This window comes from Megalopta genalis, chromosome 9 (genome assembly GCF_051020955.1).
Source record: "Megalopta genalis isolate 19385.01 chromosome 9, iyMegGena1_principal, whole genome shotgun sequence".
Lineage (NCBI taxonomy): Eukaryota > Metazoa > Arthropoda > Insecta > Hymenoptera > Halictidae > Megalopta > Megalopta genalis.
The window spans coordinates 11,987,241-12,011,823 of record NC_135021.1 but is presented as its reverse complement, the minus strand read 5'-3'; the positions used below and the strand labels follow the sequence as shown (position 1 = coordinate 12,011,823).

At 39.4% G+C, this 24,583-nt stretch overlaps 1 long non-coding RNA gene across 2 annotated transcripts in view; it reads right to left on the bottom strand.

Annotated features, from left to right (window-relative positions):
* LOC143259994 (uncharacterized) overlaps positions 1-17,036 on the bottom strand; it is a 65,452-nt gene extending 48,416 nt beyond the window's left edge. For both annotated transcript variants that reach the window (XR_013034061.1, XR_013034060.1), the window contains exon 1: positions 16,958-17,036. This is a non-coding gene — a long non-coding RNA (uncharacterized LOC143259994). The remainder of the gene's footprint in view (positions 1-16,957) is intronic.
* Between the last annotated feature and the right edge of the window lie 7,547 nt (positions 17,037-24,583).

Sequence of the window (24,583 nt, the reverse complement as noted above, 5' to 3'; positions counted from 1 at the left end):
AGGGCAACCTTCATCAGCAAATTGAGATTAACATCAGTGGTTTGGGACTCTAGTATAGAGGTCCATGGAAATCTTTGGGCCACTTTGAACAATACCTTCGTCATCAGAAAGTTGCAACTAACATCAGTTGTACCATTTAGTAGAGCCTTTTAGGAGCTAGAGCAGAAATGCACGATTCACGTAGGGCAATATCTCCATCAGCAAATTGAGATTAGCATCAGTGGTTTGGGCCTCTATTATAGAAGTCCATGGAAATCTCTCGGTCACTTTGAACAACACCTTCGTCATCAGCAAATTGAGACTAACATCAGTTGTTTTCCGATTTTTCGATAGACATGGATAGAAATCAATTGTATCATTTAGAATAGTTTTCTAAGAGCTGGAGCAGAAATGCATGATTCACGTAGGGTAGCACCTTTATCAACAAATTAAGATTAACATCAGTGGTTTGAGACTTTAGTATAGAGGTCCGCGGAAATCTCTGGGTCACTTTGAACAACACCTTCGTCATCAGCAAATTGCAACTAACATCAGTTGTTTGGAATTTTCCAATAGACATGGATAGATATCAATTGTACCATTTAGGAGAATTTTTTAAGAGCTGGAACAGAAATGCACGATTCACGTAGAGCAATACCTCCATCAGCAAATTGAGATTAGCATCAGTGGTTTGGGACTCAATTATAGAAGTCCATGGAAATCTCTGGGTTACTTTGAACAACGCCTTCGTCATCAGCAAATTGCAACTAACATAAGTTGTTTCGGATTTTTCGACGTGCTTATGTATAAATCAGTAGTGCCATTTAGAAGAGTCCTTCTGGAGCTAGAACTCTATTCTTCGCAGACCTTTAAACCTTGCTAACGGCTTTCTCTGATGTATAGGATTTTTCTAGGACTGAAGTCTCTTCAGGTTTCGCAAGCAGTTCACAGCACGTGAATGTAGACGTCGTGTGTCGCAGAGGAATCTTAAGCAACATTGTGAAGTTTTGCTAAGAACGTTGAAATTCTTCGGGAGCTGCACGCTCCTTCAGAAATGTACCAGGGACCCTCGTCAATGTATTAGAGACCAACAAGAATGCATTAAAGACCATCGAGAATGTATCAGAAGCCATCGGGAATGTAACAAATGTAACCATCGAGTCTTCTTGCAAATATCCAAGTCTTCGGACCCATTCTCTGCACTTCAGGATTTCCTTAGAATAGATCGACGACCTCGATGATCCACTGAAATTTTGTTTAGAGCAGTCTTGCTTTTGAACTCGTTCGAATAAATCTTGAAAAAAAGTCTACGGGAAATTTCAACGAGGATTTTCGATACCATAGAATTTTTAATAGGACTTTTATAAGATCGATTGTTCGATCTGATCGGAACAACTTGAATCGAAGTGCGATACGGGATGACTGAAGTCCACGGCCTCTAGGATAAGCCTTGCTAGGTTGTCACGCGATTGTTTCCGTCGCGTTTCCGTGTGCGGGATTTATGCCGCGAGCCTGGTCACCGAACCTTGGATAAGCGGTGCCTGATGGTGCCTCGTGTTGCCTCATGTTGCCCGATGCACTGTTCTATGGCGGAAGGGACGCACTTTGTTCCGCGGTTGCGAACGTATCCCCGGGCTCTGATCCACCCACGAGGAAGCACCGACTCGGAGAAACCGGAGAGGAAAAGATAGCTGGTCGCTGGGGGAAGCCACCTCGAGGAAGATCGTTGCCAACGACATGAGGCCACTTCTATAGGGTGTCGCCGGCGCAAATGTCGAAACGAAAGAGGATCGTCAACTTCTTACAGAACTGCGCAATGATTTCCTGGACTTCGAGGAACCTGTCGCGATTGCGAGGATGCTTGAAGACTATTTCTGAGTCAGGGTTGGGTCAGCGTTGGTCGAAAGAATGGCTCAAAGGAATTCTTAGACGACGCTTTTGAATTTATAAAAAGTACCCAGGCGAATTTGGAGGCCTTCGAGTATTTCCAGATGAAGTTCCAAGTGCTAATAATTGAGCCGTTCAAAGCAAAATTGATGTAAGTGAATTTTTGCTAAGTTGATTTAACATTATTAACTCTTTGCATTCGAATGGCGCGTTTGAGGCGCTTCTAAAAATTGCTATATAATATTTATATATATATATATATATATATATATATATATATATATATATTTAATAAATTTGTTTATATTCAAAGAATTGTTAAAAGTGTAGTTACTGTACGAGCGAGTAAACTGACTTTCATAACAATATAAAAATAACACAGCATTGGAAGAAATATCTTATTCTTGAAGTTAAAACAGCTTCGAGTGCAAAGGGTTAAATCACATCTAATTTATTATTTTATTTGATCTTTTATTATTATTTTAAGTTAAAACTTGAAAGTGGCTAACATATAAAATAGGTGCAACAATTTTTTATGATATTGTATTTCACATAACTTTTAATTCATGCTTCATTATCTGCAAATTAACAACCTTTTTAACTTACACCATCGCTGTGCTTTCAACGGCTCAATTATAATCGAGTTATAAGTCAGCTATTTTATTCTATCAATGTTATCAGTCTCTCAGCCTTGTTTCCACAGTTAAAACTAAAAAAAAAGTAGATGCAAAATAATGATTAAGTTATTCCAGTTTTATCCACGAGGAAATTGCTGCTCTATAGACAGCAATAACGTAATAAAATGATAAAACATCGTTTCTATTACAGACTGTTCTTGTGAAACTGGTCAAGGCTGTCCGACGATAAATAAACTCTCAAATAAAATCGGCAAAACTTCCGACAAGTTAATTCAACAAATACGTCTTAACGTAATGAGTTAGCAATCGCCGAGAATCCGACTAAATTCATCGCTTTGGCGTCTACTGCGTCCAGCATGAAATTAAGGCATTTACCTCGGCGAACAAAGCGATCGATCGAGGTAATCAGACAGAAACAAGCGTAAATACTTTATGTAGGTAATCCGTAGCTATCTCGAGCGGAATCGCGGCTCAATTAAAAAGAGGTGGAGCACAAGCGAGTCGGGTTCGATCGCATGTAGACGCGGGCTCTACTGGAACTCGGTTTTCAAGACAACGGCGGCCACGCACGAGAAAATCACGATTCAATTAGCATGTTGGCATTCCTGATCGATCAGTCATCCGACCGATGAGTCACGAGAATTAATTCAATGGTCGGAGGGGTTGAACGACCAGTTTATTCCGCCGGTGACACCATTCTCATCTTCTCGGGCGCGCGTGTTCGAACCGTGCCGCAGCTTTTTCCCCGTTCGGTTGTTGTCGCTGGTTTCCTAACCGAGGCCCAGGCAAGGACACGTTATGCAAACCTCGCGTGTTGCGACACGGCCGTAAAATGCATTTCGCGACTCGCCGCGCAACTGTCTTAATTGCTAAATAATGCTTAATTAAATAATCCGTGCCCGACCGTTAGAAAACCCCGCGGTTGCCGTAACTCGGACTGCGAAAGAAACCGACGGGAAAATCGACGGCGAGCCGATCGCCGCGGAACGATCTCGCACGGTGACGACGGTCGCGTGCGTCTTGCAACTGTTGGCGTCGTTTTTGTGGCTGCTTGCTGGCGCACGTCGCCGGAATTTGTCGAAACCACTTACAGTTAGTCTTATTGGTAAACCACGGTTTTTATACGTTTATGTTAAAATTCACTAGGTTAAATATCGAACAATGAAGAAATTTCAAAAATTTAAGAATGTTCTTATGTTATTGAATTTGAACGTAATGTTTGAACGTAAATTGCGAAAGCAATTGCTCTCTGTTTTCTTCCAATTTCATATTTCAGCTGTTTGCCATAAATGAATAAAATCCGCTGTCTAGTTATCATTATACCGATTCATCCACCAGTCAATGCGAATCATTATGGAGTCTTTCTCGATTATTTTCAGAGTTCCGTTCGAAGTTACCGTTCACCATCCCGCAACCCAATTTCTCACATTTTTTATGATACTTATTTTTGTATTTTTTATTTTGACAACTGAACTACTTGTACGTCTGTCAATTTTACATTTATTATATTTCTTACACACACATTTCATATTACATTATATATAATTATATTATATATATTATATTATTATATTATATTATATTACATATTATATATATTATATTATTATATTATATTATATATACATATATATAATATAATAATAATAATGATATTATAAGGGTAGAAACCTTTGTTATAAGAGAAAGAAATAAAAAAGAGATTTTATATAGCCGTCGTATGAATACAATATATATATAATAAAATATATATATTTATTGTATTCACGCGACGGCTATATAAAATCTCTTTTTTATTTCTCTTTCCTGTAACAAAGGTTTCTACCGCTTACATTATTATTAATATATCATTTTTTTGGTACCATATTATGTTATTATTATTATTAAAGTTTATTTACATAACAAGATGAACAACCACCGATCTTGCAAAAATGACACAAAAATGACTGCTATTGTTTAAATACCTCCTGCAATGTTACAACAATCATTCACGAAGACAAAAATTATCCTCTTCCTCAACGATATAATTTCTAACAAAGAAACTGTAATTTCTAACAAAATTTAGTACAGTTCAATTGTATCTTTCAATTAGCTGTTCCCAGATCAATTTTTACCACGATCGGATCACTTCAGTAGACTTCGGAGCCCAATTTAAGCTGCACACCGTATTTGGAACGCGGTGCGTTGACCAGCGAAAGGACACTAACTCCAAGAACGGGATAAAGACGTTCCCTGCAACCGCAACAAATGTTAACGAGCCGATGGATCGCGGAGATCTCGAGGATCGTCCGGCCATCGATCTTCTCGTCGGCTCGGCATGTCGTAGGTCACCGATCGGTTTTAACAAGGACATTGAAATCCGTTCGCCGCGTAATGATCGCTGACGGATGGCCGACGCGACGTTCCGGGCCACGAAGAAAAAGGAGTCGCGGAGGTGGTTCGCGGTTAGATCGATCCAAGGATCCGTCGATCAATGGATCGCCGAGAGGTAGCGACCTGGGCACCGTCGCGAACAAGATCACGAGCCATCTGGCCGCGACGTATGCATATCATAACTCATGCGACTCCCGGAGGCGGCAGCCACGAGAATAGGAATTAGATCGCCAAGCCGCTCTCTGTCCAGACCCAGGTGAAACTCACCTGGTGAGACGGAGCTGATTTCGGACTTCAGCTGATCGGACTTGACTGCCTCAAGAATTCTTTTGAGATCAGAAAAATCTTGTAAGGGAATATTAAACATTTAACGGGTAAAAAAATATGCATACATACATCATACATATACATTTATGTATATAAATGTATCCATATTCCTTAAAAATAATTAACTATTTACATATACATACAATAAATTATATATATTAAATAATATAATTTTTTAATATATACATGTATATAATTTATTGCATGTATATGTAAATAGTTAATTATTTTTAAGGAATATGGATATATTTAAATAAATGGTAGAATGCTTCTTTTGAACTATAATAATAAAAATGTATAAATATAACACAAGATATTCTAAGATTACCCAACATTTATTCACAATATTGGGACATTTAAATATATCAATGAGAAAAGAAGACACGCTTACGTTTAGTATAAATTTATAAATACACTTATACATCTACAACAACGATTCAACTTGTTCGTTACTCAAGTCCCTTGTGCCAATTCGATAGTGTTCTGTACATCATGTTAGTTGTGAATAGTCTAACTGATTTTGTTACAATTGCATCTCATCGACCGCCAATGAGCGGTCGAAGTTCACTGTTTTTCATTAATAACTCGTAAATGAAGCCGCGGATTGCATTTTCGCTAAGGAAAAAGTTACTTCAAATGATCTTAACCCTAGAAAGATAACCATATGACAACGTACGTAAAAGATAACCATACGCTTCAGAGGCGCATGCTTTTCTAAGGCGTCAATTTTATACTAACAATGGATATTTATTTAAGTTAATCTAGTCATTTTAAAGGTTTGGCATTATTGTAAAAATAAAATGCATTTATATTATATTTTTTTATATTTTAAGTAATTTTAAACTTAAATCACTAGACCTCTATGAAAAATTAACAAAAATCAACAGTCTTCGCAGGCGCCTCTGCGACGTAGGTTATCTTTCTCGGGTTTCCCGTTTCGTCATTTCCCGCTTGTATAAGCATTTTGGGACACCCTGTTTATATTTGACCCTTTGCTATCACAATTCCTATGCGATGCAAGTATACCATACAATTTTCAAGCGACTATTCCACAAAAACTAGCGATGCTATTGACACCAAAAAAATTACGAGAATATAATCTGTGAACATTCTGGAACATCGTCTCCTTTCTTTTAAGAAAGTTTTAACTTGATATCTCCCTTGCAAATGTATTGAATTAATTGTTAATCTCGCTTTCTCGAAAAAGAACTCTGGCTCATCTCGACAGCGGGACAAACAAGCGTTGGTCACAAAAACGGAATCTGTTGAATTCATCTGTTGCGTTCATTAACTCAGGCATAACCTAAACCTAACGCATAATGAGCATCGATAATAATTAAACTGCGGAAGAAAGACAGGAAGAAAGACATTTTCAGCTAATTTATGTGTCTTAAAATTAACTTAAACAATTCTAATTTCGCACAAAGATCCGCAGCCTAATGATAATATTCGTCGATGATTTCACAAATTGCATTTCGTTAAATGCACGCTGTCGACGAAACTCGTGTCGAGGAGATCACAGTCATTGAAGCGATTGTCGTAAACATCAAAGTAACCCTAAAAGACCAGTGTCACCCAAATGCGACCAACGTGGATCAACGAATTAGAGGTTCCAAATAAATCAAAGGTTTATACCACTGCTTTTTCAACTTGCTCCGAAGTTCTACGTCCGCTTGGATGCGCTTCTTGCTTGGACGCAGGTGACCGTGCAGCCTGGTTCGCGGCTTGGAAGACGGAATGCAATCGCTTGACGGTGGAAAATTAATTAACTCAGCGGCGACAATCTTCCGCGGGCATGGTATCTATGCTGGCCGGTGTCTCCGAGCGAATCTGCCTGGTAATCGAAAGTAATCGCGGCGGAGCTGTTGGCGGCGATCCAGCGGAGACCTCTTGGTCCCCGGCGCCGATAAGATTCCAGGATCGGAAGAGGACGGCCGAGGGGATCGCCACGAGGATCGCGAGGCTCGTCGGCTCCGAGGTCCACGTCGGTATCTTTGTCGTCATCTTCGCGGCATTCCGCGTAAAGTCGAAATCAAGCTGCGCGACCCCGCTCGATTCCGCTCGGCGCGGCAACGACGAGGCGGGGTATGGGAAGCCGGCGACATTTAGCTCGGCAATCGGTAGGACACCTGTGACATTTCATTAAGTGGCGGTCGCACGGCCGCGTAGCGGCGAGCAACGGCGAGCAACGGCGGGCACCGGCGAACCGGAGACACTCGCCGCGAAACCGACAGCAGGACTCTCTACGAGAGAGTGAGAGAGAGAGAGAGATAGAGAGACGGGGAGAGAGTGAGAGAGCAAGAGTATAAAAGAGAGAGAGGCGAGCGAGAGGAACGTGGAACCGGGCGAAAAAAGCCCGAAGAAACGCCGCTCGGCGCAAAGTGGATTCATTATGCGGTGGCCCGCGGAATCCGGCATTTGCATCGCGGTAGCAGTCGCGATGCTATATACGAGGTGGACGCGGGCATTAGTTTGCGTCCCGGCGTGCCGTGGCACCCATTTAACATCGGTAACGCCGCGCGATCCGCCGCGATCCGCTTGCCACAGCTCGCACAGAGACGCGCTCGCCGACGTCGTTTCCACGAAAAATGGGATCAAATCGCCTCGGATGTGCCTTGACCTCTGGTGATCGCTCCACGGACCACTATCGGACAGGACTGCTTCATACTTTCATCGCGGCTTTGACGAAGCTTTCACAAACTGAACGGTGACCGCGTCGGAAGCTTTGGAAAGCTTCCGAAACGAACGAATGTCGCGTTTAACGAAATGAAAGCTTTTCAATTCGATTTTCTTGACCTAGCATTTTTTTAGATCCGTCATGATTTATTCATGTATTTATTTATTTGCATGCATACGAGGTCTAAACACTTTAGCGAATAAAAATATTAAAAATTGTAGAAGAATTATACAGATATTGTAAGTTATACAAAAATTATGCAGAAATTATACGTTATAGAATAAATACACAGAAATTATATATTATGTACGAATTATACAGATATTATACATTGTTCGATAATTATTATGCAAAATTATACATAATACAATACAAAAATTGTGCAAAAATTGTACATTTCACAAAACTTATATACGAAAATTATGTATTATGTACAAATTATGCAGATATTATACATTATACAATAGGTATTATGTGAAATTATACATTATACAAAAATTATGCAAAAATTATACATTACACAAAACTTATATACAAAAATTATATATCATGTACAAATTATGCAGATATTATACATTATACAATAATTATTATGCGAAATTACACATTATATAAAAATTATGCAAAAGTTATACATTACACGAAACTTATACGAAAATATATATTATGTATAAATTATGCAGATATCATACATTATATAAAAATTATGCAAAAGTTATACATTACACAAAACTTATATACGAAAATTATATATTATATATAAATTATGCAGATATTATACATTATACAATAATTATTATGCAAAATTATACATTATACAAAAATTATGCAAAAATTGTACTTTTCACGAAACTTATACAAAAATTATATATTATTGACAAATTATGCAGATATTGTACATTATACAATAATTATTATGCGAAATTATACATTATACAATAATTATGCAAAAATTACACATTACACAAAACTTATACAGAACTTATAAAGAACCATCATACAATCGTAATAGTATAAAATGTAAAGCGTTACAAGTGCACGAAAAAAGGTTCGGTGAGCCGCACAATTTAATTACTGCAACGAAAATTCCATTCAAACAATTGACTTTGGTCATAATCAGTGCCATGAATCTCTCGTCTGAACAAGGAACGATGTCTTAAGCCTCGTTTCCACCGGCTTGACTTTGCCGCTTGGGCATGCCGCGCGGCATGCCAACGCAGTGATCGCTTGTGTTTTTTGGTTTCGTTCTCCTCCTCTCGCGTTAGCGGAGGTTCCGTGCGAACAAACTTCAGCTGCTGTCCGGTGTTCCTCGTATGATCGCAGACAGTGATTGATATTGGTCGAAGACGGTGACAAAGGTCAACGACGGGTAGTAGCGAGACCGAGTGAAAGGGAATAATGACAGTACAGTAAATTTTCTCCCTAGAATTCCAAATTTCGGGTTGCTGTGAATTTCCCTGTGCCAGTCCTAAACCTATGTGATTGATTGCTACGTCGATGCTTAGGTTCGATGGAGTCGATCAAGCGTGTGATGCGGCACGCGACGCGACTCCTTCGACTCTAATTCCCGGAACACAGTAATTTCTCCGTAATTTGCGCTCAGATTGCGCACAAGAATGGACAATTTGGGAAGAGGAGATACGATTATTCGAGCCTTGCAGCTCGTTTTTATAATTACCGATTGTCAACAGCTGTAAAAACGAGACGCAAGGCTCGAATAATCGTATCTCCTCTTCCCAAATTGTCCATTTTTGTGCGCAATCTGAGCGCGAATTAGGGAGAAATTACTATAAATAGAAAAAAGTGGACAATTTGTGAAGAAAATACATGATTCTTTGAGCCTATATTCGTTGACAATCGGAAACTATAAAAACGAATCACGAGGTTCGGAGAATCGTGCCTGAGTGTCCGCCGATTACCGTTTTGAATTCCGAGTTCCGAGTCTTCTAGGAAGAATTTACACTATTCGGAAAAAAACCGTCACTATCTCCGACTAATATCGATCACTGCCTGCGATTATAGGGGGACTGCTGCAGAAATAGGCCATGCCTTCTTCTCATGGAAGAATGGTACATCGATTCTATTTTTGGACACTTTAAACTCTAAAGGCGACTCTGTTTGCTCGAATTTATTCAAAATGAAAATATTAACCAATATTATCATGAAGATACACAGTGGTCTAAACTCTTTTTCTTTATGAAACTGTATTCTCTTCATCATCATTTTGGGGAGAATTTTAGGACTTATTAATTTCGTTCCAGATACTACTTTAGGACCGAAACTGTTCCTCGTGCCGATGATTTGGCCTCGCTTGGCACGATTTCCTTCGATCTTTTACCGCATAGCGTTTCGCTTTTCAAGCAGTATTATACCCTTTTCAAATGACACACTGAAGAGATACGAAACGCTTCAAACTTGTTTATTTTTGCCTATTATTTATTCCTTGCCCGATTGGCCTGTACCGACGCAGTGGAAACGCGGATTTTACAAGGATCGGCTCATTCGGTTGGCAGAGCCGCGCGGCTCAGGCCAAGCGGCAAGACCAAGCCAGTGGAAATGGGCCTTTAGGGCAACCTAGGAAGTATTCAAGTTGAAACGAGATTACATTGCGGCACGTAGCACAACGTGTCAATTCTCCCAATAACCACAAGATCTCTATACCCGTTTGACACAATGATTGCTCGCGAATCGATACGTATTGGCTTTAAACGGATTAATACGTCATTGAATATGTTGCAGCGGTTGCAGACGATGTTTACACAGTGTTGCAGGGACCCGCGTGCGTCATTATGGAAGCTTACCGCGACACGCTTTACCATTTATGTATTTATAAGCCAGTTTGCAGAAAGGGTGAGTGACGGGGCCGCTGGAGCCGAAAGAAATCGCACGTGTCTCCAGGCGAGCAACTTTTTCCGAACAGGAAGAGGTATTGCGCGACGACTAATTGCTCCTCGGCGGCCGACCGGGTTCCCTTTGCCAATAAAAACCGCGTGTCTCGCGGGAATTGAAATCCAGCTGAGTGCAGGCCGGCGCATCGAAAGTATGTATTCGCTGCGGATTTGATGCATTTATGGCCGAAATGAGCCAGGCTGAACAAAGCGGTAATAACGTTCGAAGAATTAAAGAATATCTCGAATTGTTTATGCAGAGATTGTTTGCTAGAGAACCTACGTTTGAGGATCTAAGCATTGAAGTGTTTCACAAAGACTGAATGCCGGTTTCTGTAGTTGGTTAACACTGAAGGAACAAGATTTCAATTTGCCGAGATATTGTGCAATTTTTATTGCAGAATGATGGGTCATCGATTTTTCCATACAAGCATGTTTGCAATATTCATCATTCGCATTACGATGCTCACACTCTCTGATACGTTAATAGAGGAATTTAAGAAGAAGAAGCATCTTTACAGTCTCGATATGTAATTGGACGGTTCTGAAGTTAATCGATGTAAGTCCACTTTTCTAAAAGAAGTTTACAATAACTATAAAAGAAATGGAAATAGAAAAATCACGTAAAATAATGAAATATTAATATTTAGATATATACATTTCGATCAATATATTTAGATCTAATTATTTTTACATAATTCAAATATAACAATTTGATTATGTTTATATGATTCAGATGTAATAATTTATTTACTTTGATATAGTTCAAATATAATAATTTAATTATTTTTATATAGTTCAAATACAATAATTTAATTATTTCTGTTTAGTTCAAATATAATAATTTAATTATTTTTATATAGTTCAAATACAATAATTTAATTATTTTTATATAGTGTAAATACATTGTAAATCAATTATTTTTATATGACTCAGATGTAATCATTTATTTATTTCGATATAGCTCAAATGTTATGATTTAATTATTTTTATATAATGCAAATACAATAATTTAATTATTTTTATATAGTTCAAATACAATAATTTAATTATTTTTGCATAGTACAAATACAATAATTTAATTTTTTTTTTTATATTACTCAAATGTAATAATTTAATTATTTTTGCATAGTACAAATACAATAATTTAATTTTTTTTTTATATTACTCAAATGTAATAATTTTTTTTTATTTAATTATAATAAAAATTTTACTTCGCATTATTACTGGAATTGTGATTTTATCACAGCTAATTATCTCAAGATAACGGACTTAGACTAAATATCCGAGCCATCCAATTGGAGAACAAATAATCTGATATACGTCAGTTTGACCGATTGCGATTGTTCCGCCGTGACAACGAAGCGTAATTTCGCCTGAAGGAACGCGGCCTGCTTAGAATTCCGCGAACACGAAGATCGTTGGCAAATTGCGAAAGGAAGAATTTCGTTTGCTGAGACACCGGTAGGCTGTGCCGAGGACGGATCGGCCGCGAAAATAGTCGATCGATTTGCGTGGCCGACGCAAAAATCGGCTGACAAGTTAATGAGATTAAAGCGGAACCCGTGACAGGATAAGTATAATACGCAAGGTCTCCGTAATCGTCGCGCAAAAAGCCGAGCTGTGTACGGTTTTTCTGCGTTCTGTCGTGAGTCACGTGTTATTAGCGCGCCGATGAATAATATCGCGATAATGGTACGGCGAAAAGAAAAAAAATCTTAAAGAGAGACAAGGGAGCCCGGGACAGGATGAACACGTCGATTAAACGATGTTTGCCGGGTAATCTGGGATACGTTGCTCGTTGTCGGAGACCGGGAGCAGTCGATCGTTACTTTGTCGAGATTATTTCCCTGCCCGGTTTCCCTAAACATGCCATTAAGACGACGACGACGAGGGCTCTGTCCGCCGCAACGGATTATCACGTTAATAACCCGAATAAAATCATGCGAGTCGGTCTCCGGCGCGTACGCGTTTATCAGCTTTTTATCAGATCGGGAACATACACGGCGATCCGGTAACGGGGTTGTACGCACTTCGTTTCCCCGATCACTCTGCAAATTACTTTAATACTCGTGCAGGAACGGTTGCAGCGGAGTCCCATAGAACACGGCACCATGTTTCATGGTCTACGAGTCGTACAGAATAAGCGAAGCAAATTCTTCTTCAGGCATTGGGTTGGCAGGAAAATAATTTCGGCACTTCAATGTTAAATAAAATTCATTTTTTTCGATACAAGAAATGAACTTTAATCGGTCAAATATTCTCCATTCTGTTCGATGACCTTCTACCATCTTTCTGGTAACTTCTTGATTCCACGCTCATAAAACTTCTGGTCCTTATCAGTAAAAAAAACTCAAGTGCGATTTGAGGCTATCGTTATTATTGAAAATTTTACCATTTAAAAGGTTTTGTAAACTTTGAAATAAACGATAATTCGATGGTGCAAGGTCGGGGCTATACGGAAGATGCGACATCACTTCCCAACCGAGCTTCAATCATTTTGTACGTGTCGCTAAAGATGTGCGAGGCCTCGCACTGTCGTGGTGGAACAGGATTCCTTTGCGATTTGCCAATTCTGGCCTTTTCACTTTGGATGCTTTCTCCAATTTCATAAGTTGTCGGCAATAAACATCTGAGTTGGTCGTTTGGTTGCTTGGAAGCAGCACAAAATACACAACACCTTTATAGCCCTACCAAATTGACAGCACGATCTTTTTTCGATGTAATTCAGCTTTCGATATGGTTTATGTTAGTTCATCAACGCTTGGACCATGACCTTTCTCGATTAATGTTATTGTAAACGATCCATTTTTCATCACCAGTGACAATTCGTTTCAAAAAAGGATCGATCGCATTACGTTTAAAATGCATGTTGCAAATACTGAATCGTTGTCTTATGTGAATTTCTTTCAATTCATGCGGAATCTAAACATCGAGCTTCTTAACAAGTCCAAGATATCTTATGCGATATTCAATTGTTGTTTGTGATGCATTTAACCTTTTTGCAATCTCTCGTACAGTTATATGACGATTCGATTCAATTATGGCTTTGATTTTGTCATCGTCAATTTCAGAAGGTCGACGAGAACGTTGGTCACTTTTAAGTGAAAAATCTTCGGAACGAAATTTTTTGAACCAATTCTGACACGTGCGTTCTGTTAAGCAATCGATGCCATAAACTTCACGTATCTCTTTGCGAGCCTCGGCCGCTTTCTTGCCTTTATGAGAATAAAAAAGTAAAATGTTTCGAAAATGTTTATTTTTGCACTCCGTGTTAAAATTGACAACAAGCTATCGGTTTCAAACAAAACTAAATGGAATTTGTTTCTATAGTAACCTAAACGTGTCAACTACCAAAGCTGAGGACAACAAAATTATAACTTTAACAAAAGAATGACATTGCAAACGTCATACAATCTATTGGTGCAAACCGAAATTACTTTCTTGCGAACCCAATATAAATTCATTCCAATAAATGATTATCATTTGCTACAAAGTAGGTTATATAACGCGATAAAGATCTTTTTCAAGGATTGAAAACAGCATGAACACAGTTTCGCGCAACATAAAATTTAGGTCGCAGGTAGATTGCGCGAATCCTTATGCAAATGCAATTTAATAATCCGAATAAAGTTTTGATTCCTGGTTCCGAGAATAAAATTAATGTTCCATTGGTTCTCGTTAATATACATGTTTCCTTGCGTTTTACGACGGCACACGCAGCGCATAAAAGCGCACATAACTGCACAACGTTCTACCTGCAGGAATACAATCATATATGTTCGTCTATGAACACAGTTCTAAAAACAGCAGCAATTTCAATGTTTATTGTCCCAGCGAGAAATTCTTACATTTTATTAATAAATTGATATTTCTAGCCGACACTTTTTTCTTGCATTCCTCAAACCTGTATCCGAGTAAACCAAAAGTTACACGAATGCACACTGAACCGTTCGGGTATTAAAACTTCCATACCTAAACGCTTCACAGGACAGCGGCGATATTGTCCTCACAAATCCAATACTTTCATAAATAATTATATCTTATATTATAAAAAATTAATACTCCAGGCTGAAACTTTTTCTACGCTACCACAAAATCTGCGTCTAATTATAGCAAAATTTTCCCAAGGATACCCTCGACCGCTCAGATATTAAAAATGCCAATAAGAGTGCGCCTCCTGGATACGAATGACCGAATAGACAAAAATAAACCAGACAGTCGAAGGGCTATAAAAATCGGCTTAAAAGTGACAATAAAATATAAGCGGATTCTGCGGACGGTCTGCAACGCGGTAATTGCGTAAGGCGACCCTGTTCGCGCCCCTCCCTCCGAATTCCGAATAATCGCGAGCGAATAGTCGCGCAGGTATCGCTCGGCAGGTATGCGATCGGCCGGAAAAATGCCGGAGAAAAATCAGCGTATCGCTCGGCACGCATTTCCATGGCCCGCGCTCTCTCGCCGGAGTAACATCATAAATTTCCGCGGCTGCGTTGTAATTACCATTATTAAGTTCCCTCGCGCGGACCGCGGCGCGGCGCGCTTTATCGGCGGGCTGCTTTTGCGGGACCGAGGCTGCCCCTGTCGTTCGCCGAGATGGTACCGGATACCGATCTCCAGGTGCTGCTAATTGAAAGCAATACCGGGCGTGTCTCTGGGACGTTGAACGAGTGGAAAGGATCGCCGGGATGCTGCAACGGAGAAACGTTCGTCGTCTCGTCCCGGCAATTTCAACCCGATTTTTCCGAACGATTCCCCGCTGGTTTATCCGCTGTTTATCGCTTGCTAGAACTCTATTAGCATGTCGCTGTTCTAATTCAATACCGAGACGTTTAAAGAAAAAGACGCGATTTCGAGATACTCTATTATTTCATGCCGAATAGTATTATCTGGATAATGCAACACTAAGAGAATTACTTTTAAATTAAACCGTAAATAGATCGGACATTTTTATGCGCTCGTACTATGAATCTATAAAACACAAGAAAATCTGTGTATTGACAGAAGTCAAATTTTCACATTTATTCTGTTCCTGTTACAGCAAACATATTTCTTAAGGAAATTAATATTTCTCTCATGCCAATAACTTTTACAAAAAGTTACTTCGCACATAAAAATCAGTAACCTTTTCACAAGGTACAATACAAAGCATAGTATCTACTGGAACAAGTGCAATAACGATAAATTAACAAAATGCAATACTAAGAGAATTACTTCTAAATTAAACCATAAATAGATCGGACATTTTTATGCGCTCGTACTATGAATCTATAAAACACAAGAAAATCTGTGTATTGACAGAAGTCAAATTTTCACATTTATTCTGTGTTCCTGTTACAGCAAACATATTTCTTAAGGAAATTAATATTTCTCTCATGCCAATAACTTTTACAAAAAGTTACTTCGCACATAAAAATCAGTAACCTTTTCACAAGGTACACTACAAAGCGTAGTATCTACTGGAACAAGTGCAATAACGATAAATTAACAAAATGCAATACTAAGAGAATTACTTCTAAATTAAACCATAAATAGATCGGACATTTTTATGCGCTCGTACTATGAATCTATAAAACACAAGAAAATCTGTATATTGACAGAAGTCAAATTTTCACATTTATTCTGTGTTCCTGTTACAGCAAACATATTTCTTAAGGAAATTAATATTTCTCTCATGCCAATAATTTTTACAAAAAGTTACTTCGCACATAAAAATCAGTAACCTTTTCACAAGGTACACTACAAAGCGTAGTATCTACTGGTACAAGTGCAATAACGATAAATTAACAAAATGCAACACTCAGAGAATTACTTCTAAATTAAACCATAAGTAGACCGTACAGTTCTATGCAAGGAAAATAATTAAGGAAATTAATTGAAGGAAAATAATGAAGGAAATTAATTTAAAGGAAATTAATGAAGGAAATTAATTTTTCTCTCATACCAATGATTTTCACAAAAAATCCTCAATAACCTATTCACAAGGTACAATACAAAAGCATAGTACCTACTGGAACAAGTACAATAACGATAAATTAACAAAGGGTTTTACCGTTTAAGTCAACAAGTAAACAAATAAATCAGCAAATAACTAAATAAATCACCAAATAATTATATAAATCGCCAAATAAATAAATAAGTAAATGTATCACGAAATAAATAAATAAATAAATAAATAACGAAATTACTTGCAACATCGTTGACTATGGTTTCCTATGGAGTATCCTGCAGCACTGTCGTCGACTGAACCATCAGCTTATTCGAATCGTATCGCACTAATTGCGAGTAAGGGATCGTCGGTCATTAAAATCGACCGTCCCTGGCATTGTCGGATCGGCGGTCGTCGAAGTTCGATCGCGGCTGTCATTGGCCGTTGCGATGGTTTCGAGAGGAGGGGAAGAGCCTCCTCTAGAGGTGCCGGTAATTAAAGATATTATCAGCGGTGCGTGTCGGGCTTGATACACGCGAGACGCGACTCGTACGCGATGCTTACGTACCACGGGAACGGTGGTACGCGCGCGACCGTACCGAACCAGTACGTGTAACCGGTGCATCGCTGCACCGCCTTCGTTTGATTACGAAACGACTCGCAGGACGATCCAGCCGGTTGCTTTGCGCTTTCTGGGAACCGCGGGAACCGGGGAACACAACCATAAACTCATTCCATCCGGCGCGCCGCACCGCGTCGCGCCGCTTTCCTTCGCCTTTTGCGACGGCCATGCGTGGACACGCCGCAACGATGCGAATCCTGATACCTTGTTGTCCCATTGTTACGCTGCGTTCGATCGTCGCTCGCTAAATAATATACGTATTCGTCAAATCTTCCCGATGCCGGATTACAATTTTATTTCCGTAATTTTTCGCGGTACAAAGCTAAAGAAAATTTACCGTAACTTTTCGACTTCGGCGATAGACATTCGAAGACGATTTTCTACGACAATGTCGTAGAATTTTCTCAAAGTATATCTCTAGTATCTTTGGTTCGATCTAAAACTTCTTTTATCATTCACTTATTACGCGAAGGTCTTAATTAACGATTCATTACTGCTACATCCATATGAGAGCGACGGAATTATTTACTAAGATTTGAAAATGAATTTTTTTCCTCTACCTTATTACGATTTTATTTATTTTTACAAATATTGAGAAAGCAATTGATGACATACAATTTAAATTTTCTGTTTTAATTTGATCGAATCAAGCAAATGGTTTTGTGACATTTTTGAGATTGTTGGTCAGACAGTCATAGTATTAGAAGACCATTGTCTTTGCTTTTGTGGTAATTGAACAGAAATGGGTAGATATAATTTAAAACAGTAAGAAGATTAACAGAAACTAAGAACGAGTACATTAACTAAGAATTAGTTAACGAGTAAACGAGTACGAAACTAAGAATTAGTACATTGGTACTAATTTGAAGTTATTAAAACGAGATTAAAGAAAGAAATAATCGTGCGCTTGGTTAGCAATTGATGCAGACAATTTTAATTTTGCGTAAAAATCTACGGTCTAGTGATGACTTACAACTGTGCCAGCAGATGGACGTTCTCCATACGTGTATATGAAATTTTGGGAACTATGATTTGTACACTATGACTTGAGCACTATTACTTGAACACTGTGGTTTGTACACTATGATTTGAACAGTATGATTTATACACCACGATTTGTACACTATGATTTGAACAGTATGATTTATACACCACGATTTGTACACTATGATTTGAACAGTATGATTTATACACCACGATTTGTACACTATGATTTGAACAGTATGATTTATTCACCACGATTTGTACACTATGATTTGAACAGTATGATTTATACACCACGATTTGTATACTATGATTTGAACAGTATGATTTATACACCACGATTTGTACACTATGATTTGAACAGTATAATTTATACACCACGATTTGTATACTATGATTTGAACAGTATGATTTATACACCACGATTTGTACACTATGATTTGAACAGTATAATTTATACACCACGATTTGTACACTATGATTTGAACAGTATAATTTATTCACCACGATTTGTACACTATGATTTGAACAGTATAATTTATACACCACGATTTGTACACTATGATTTGAACAGTATGATTTATACACCATGATTTGTATAGTATGATTTGTACCAATATGCCTTGTACGCTATTATTTGTACAGAATGATATCTACACAATGTGCAATTCGGCGCGCTTCCATTATAATGCATTGTTTAATAAGCATACGTCAGTTCGCCGGGCTTCGACCACTTTGATCCGAGCCTTGAACTCTTCCAGTCGAAATGTCGGAAGTTTCAGCAACCCGCACGTGTTTCATAGATCCTCTCGGGTCCGGCCGATCCATGGAAGAAATCACAAGATTTATCATTCACTGCGGAAGTTGATCGGATCGTTTTGATCCGCGAAAGGAAGGAGCGTTAACGGGAACGCTCGAACCTAGGTCAATGCCGATCGACCTCTCGCGCGGGCGCAGTTTCTTTGCCAAATACGAAGGTCGATCGATCGAGGATGTAGCGGACGGCGTAGATCATCCTCTCGATCTTCGTCGCTGCGAAAGGTCAACGCGTGTATTTCACCGATCGACGCGCGAGCGAGAAGCGAACGCTATTCCCGCGATACACGTCGGATGTTCACGATCTTCTTGTACCGATCGCCGGTTTCTTTTTGCCCTATCTATCTGATCGTTTTGCTTTTGCACGACCTCTGTTGCCGCGCTTTAAAATTTCTCTCGGTGATCTTTGTTGATCAATGACCGTTCCAGATCGATTATATTGAAAAATCAATAGCCGAGCGTACACACAATCGTTTTCCGTTCGTGGCATCCCCTATCGTCATGCTTGAAAATTTCGCTCGAAGATCTTAGTTGATCAATGATCGTTCGAGATCGAGTCGATTGGAAGATTGTTTGCCTTTATTGGATCTCTGTTACTACACTTTCATATTTCTCTTGGAGAACTTCATTGATCAAGTGGATCGTCTGCGTTGCGATCGCGAGATCGAGATTTTTATCTTTTCACATCTAATTTTTTCAATTTCGTTGGACCGTGGTTATCGTATCCGAAAAAATTTATTTTCAACATCTTCGTCGATCAATTTTGCACTATACAGCCAGCAAACGTAATCGTCTCAGAATTGTTGAATCTCTGTCGCGACTTTTTCAAATAGTTTCGAAGGATATTCTTAAGAATGATAGGTCGAGAACGATTTCATTCGAAGATGACGTTCCGCGATACGATTTAATTGCTTGACGCGCGCCTATTCTATGCAAATACAACGGCGCAGTCCGTTATCATCGTCCAATTACAGTCGGCTCTTTCATTTACCGGGAATCCCGTCCAGTGACTTTTGCCTGGTTTTTTTTCTCGTCGCCAGAGGCCGGCCGATTCCGGATCGCCTTGGAAATATGACGAAACGGTAAATTACGAGCCGCGATATTCGATTCGAGTTCGATCGCACGGATCCGATCGGATCGATAGCGGCCGTGAGTCAGGGATTGAACTTGATCGGATCGATGCGCAAGGTGCACGGTCTAACCGGTGGAACGGGAGACCACCGCATAGAACTATGTTTCTATGTATAGTTTGCTCGAGCAGAAATTCAATTTCGACGACTCGATACCGTAAATGTACACGATGTTCGTTGCAAAGAGAAACAAAATTGCACGATTTTTTGCCGGATGTAATAAAACAGTATAAAATAGTACACGTGTTCAAATGCGCCGCCGGAATAAGTACAGGGAAATTGTGCGATGGAATTGTACAAAAAAATCGTACAATACCGTGAAATGTAGCAGAAACGGTCACCCGGGCGAGAAAGCTGGAAAAAGTGCGGATTCGGCTGAAATTTGAAAAAAATATACGAAAAAGTTGGTACATCGATTCGGTTTTTTTTCCTGTCCGCCGGCAACGTTGCGATCATTATTTCTCGGATATACGCCGCGACTCTGATGTACGCATTTGTTCACCGATTTTTTTAAAATTAAAATTGCTACGCTCCGTCTGTGCATCCATATCTGTTGTTTTCACGTTCTTTGGTTACATCGTTATTTATTTATGACGACTTTGCGTCATTTATATATAACAACCACGTTATATTTTTTTTTATAACGACATTGTATTATTCATTTATAACGACTTTAGGTGGTTTATTTATGACCATTTATTTGATTATATGCGAGAGAATAGCAAGATATAGTTAATTGAAGTCGACATTGAACGAATTACAAAAGGAACTATATGATATTAGATGCATCAGAATCTGAAAAAGAATTCGTCAAAATTGTTAAATTGTTGCAACGTTCCAGGTTAAATGCATGAACGATTATTGCACCGCGGAATTAATGCATATGTTGTACAAAATCGGATACAAAACTGGAAAGAGATTAAAAGATTTTAAAGATATCGTTACATAATTTTCAACTTATTACAATTATTACAACAAGAAAGGCGAAATACTACGGTTTCCTAAGCTGGATGACTTGCTATAAAAATGGGAAAGGGGTGTAGCAGCCGTGTCCTCGAGGTCGCAGCAAAAGTATCACGGTTGCGGCGGGTGCATCGCGAAAGGAACGAGGAAGGTGCAGCGCGTGCAGGCTGCGGCTGTCCGCGCGACGAGCGAGAAATCGCGAGAGGAATCGCGAGAGAGCGAGAGAGAGAGAAAGAGAGAGAGACGTAGAGACAGATCGGAAGGCGCGCACCGGCGTACCAACCGTAAAATAAACAACCTAGTAATAAACCGGCAGCGGTGTCCAGCGTTGTAAATTACCGCGGCGTGGAGTCCTAACGCGGCACGGAGCCGCGTTTTATGGACCGCCCTGCACAATTCCCGGATCCGCGATGATGGCTCAATACGTCCGAGGGGCACACCGGCGCTCCCTCTATATACCCTGCACTTGTATCCCGCGGACGCATCGTCGTCGTCGTCGTCTGTTCCGAGAACCGCGAGATCGCCGTTCTTCTTTTGCTCGGGCCCTCGCGGTGTTCCAGGCGAGCAAAGTCGCGCCATTGTGTACGGGAGACAGTTAGTCAGAGGACGCGGCTCTGTCCCACCGAGGATTCAATGCCACCCGATTTACGGCACGGGTCTCCCTCGTCTCCGCTGATGCCTTCAACGTTTCATCGAACGGGTATTGTTCGAGCCGGGCGAAACCCTCGAGGGACTGTCCGGCGGATGATCCTCGAGCGTTACCATCGAGGCCTTCGATTCAGCCTGTCTTCTCCGGGATATGCATTTTCCGACTTTCTTCGGGTCATTTTTCGCGGAGTTATCGGCTATCAAAGTTAGCCAACTTCTATCCACACTTGTAATCCGTAAGGAAAACAATAAAGTTTGTTAACTGCAATTTTTATCCAGAATTTTTCGATGCTATAATTGTGTTGAGGAGCATATTTTAGAGATCTTTTAAAAAATAAAAATTGTTTGTTTCAGGTCAAAGAAACAGAGGATCGATAAAAATGCATTCCTTGTGTGAATGATCTGAATAATTTCAGAATAACTTTACAGCGTTCGTCGGTTCTTCTAATGTTTTCACTGTTCCGTACTCCATCCACCGATGTTTATCTAATCACATTGCGGATTTTATGCGTTTCTGGCAAAAATTGGTTGGTGTAATTTAAAACAGTGAAGAGATTCGAAGAAATTAAGGATATTGATATATCAATTTGAACTTATTAAAATGATTAAAGAAAGAAAACAAATTGTGCTTGACTCCAATGTCTGGCAATTAATGCAGACGATTTATACAAGGTGTCCTAAAAATGTCTCGCAATCCGAAAGTGGCGGGTTCCTCAGGTCATTCGAAGCAACTTTTTCCTTTACAAAAATTTTCTCCAAGGCACCGTTAACGAGTTATTAACGGAAAACAGTGACCAATGAGAGGCGAGCTCGGCTAGCGCGAGGCGACCGAGCCAATGAGCGGAACTGGGCTTCGTGCGCTAGTTGGCTATATATATATTCATATCATTTTATTTGTATTCTGACCCGCCATTAGGCAGGGTTTGGCATATTTTATTCGAATAACGAATAACGATTAGAATTGCTCGAAATATTTCTTGAATCAAATTTTATTCGCAATATTACTCGAATCAAATTTTAGACGACGAATTTATTCAAAATATTTCTCGAATCAAATTTTAGTCGAAGAATTTATTCAAAATACTTCTCGAATGAAATTTTAGCCGAAGAATTCATTCAAAATATTTCTCGAATCAAATTTTATTCGTAAAATTGATTCGATATATTATCCGAACCAAATTCTATTCGAAAGATCGATTCGATATTATTATCCGAACAAAATCATATTCAAAGAATCTATTCGATATATTATCCGAATGTAATATTATTCGAATGATCTATTCGAAATAAAATCGTATACGAATTACGTATACGCGCAACTCCGCCGCCAGTTTGTTAAGCATAATAATCAAGGATCGGCAATGACGCTGTTACAGTCATCCAGCTCGGCGAACAATTCGCAGCCGACAATTCGTCGCATGACGCAACAAATAGGTGGCAAATGATAAACGAGTGTTGCCGATGGATGGGTAGTACTCGCCGTTAATTGGGCACTGGTTAATAATGCAGGCGCGTGCATATATCGAGCAGCCGCGAAGAAAGGAGGAGCGGACGCGCCGCGCCGCGTCGGCGAAACACGTTGCTTGTACCGCGTAGCTCTGTCTACCTGTTCCTACGCACGCCCACCTGGCTAAGCGTTGAATTTATCGCGTTATTAATCTGCGAGCGAGGTTCGAGCCGCGCCGTCCAAACCGGCGACGATGGATGCCGACGAATTTACGCGACGCGACGCAACGTTTCCGAGAGACGACGCGCCGACGCTGTCCGCGGGGCAACGATGTCCTTTCGCTCGCCAAGCCGGATCCGCGAGGAAAAATCTCACGCAGGTTTTCCTGGCTTGTCAACTTTGCCAGAAACTTTACTCGCCGCGATATTTCAGCTACGCCGACGCTCGTCCCGCTTTCCACTTCTATAATACAACCGCGAGCAACATTCTCTTGTTAGGTGCGTTCGACGCTTTCATTTTTGAAGGAGAATTTTACAGTTTGTTTTGCAACATGCAGCGACGGGCAAGAGCGTCCGCACACCTTTTGAAACGGTATAACTTTTTCAAGACTGACGTGAATTTTCTTTTTTGTATATGTTACAGGAACTAGTTCATTGTTCAATGACGGCTTATTTTTTTTTAAATTTGATATTACTTAGAATAAGGAAGCGCGTAAAAGAACTCTCGTTTCTTCACTTTTTTCATCTGTGCCTATAATGATAATTTTTAAAATGCATTTGGTACTTTTTGGTAACTTATGTACGTGCTGAAAATTTCATTGAAATTGGACGATGTTTTTACGAGCGGTTAAAACATGAAGTTCGTGAAAATAGCAATTTCTCACGAATTTCAACCAACACCAGATAATTTTTATACGTTTCAGAGGCTGTAGCTTGACCGTGCGTCAATCGATTTCGATATAATTTTCAGCATGTATATAAGTTAACGAGATCTACGAAACATATTCTTTAAATTTTCATTATTCTGGCTCAGATACAAAAGTGAAAGAAACGAGAGTTTCTTTATATCTTTTTTATTCCAAATAATAGGAAAATTAAAGAAAGATATTTCGGTCATTGTACAGCGAATAAGTTACTCTAACATTTACAGAAAAATGCAAGCCATTTTAAACCAGTTTAAAAAAGAAAAGTGATACCGTTTTCAAAGATATGTGTACACTTTTGCTCTTTACTGTATATTTTTATATATTTTGCTATTATCTAACCAGCAAAATTC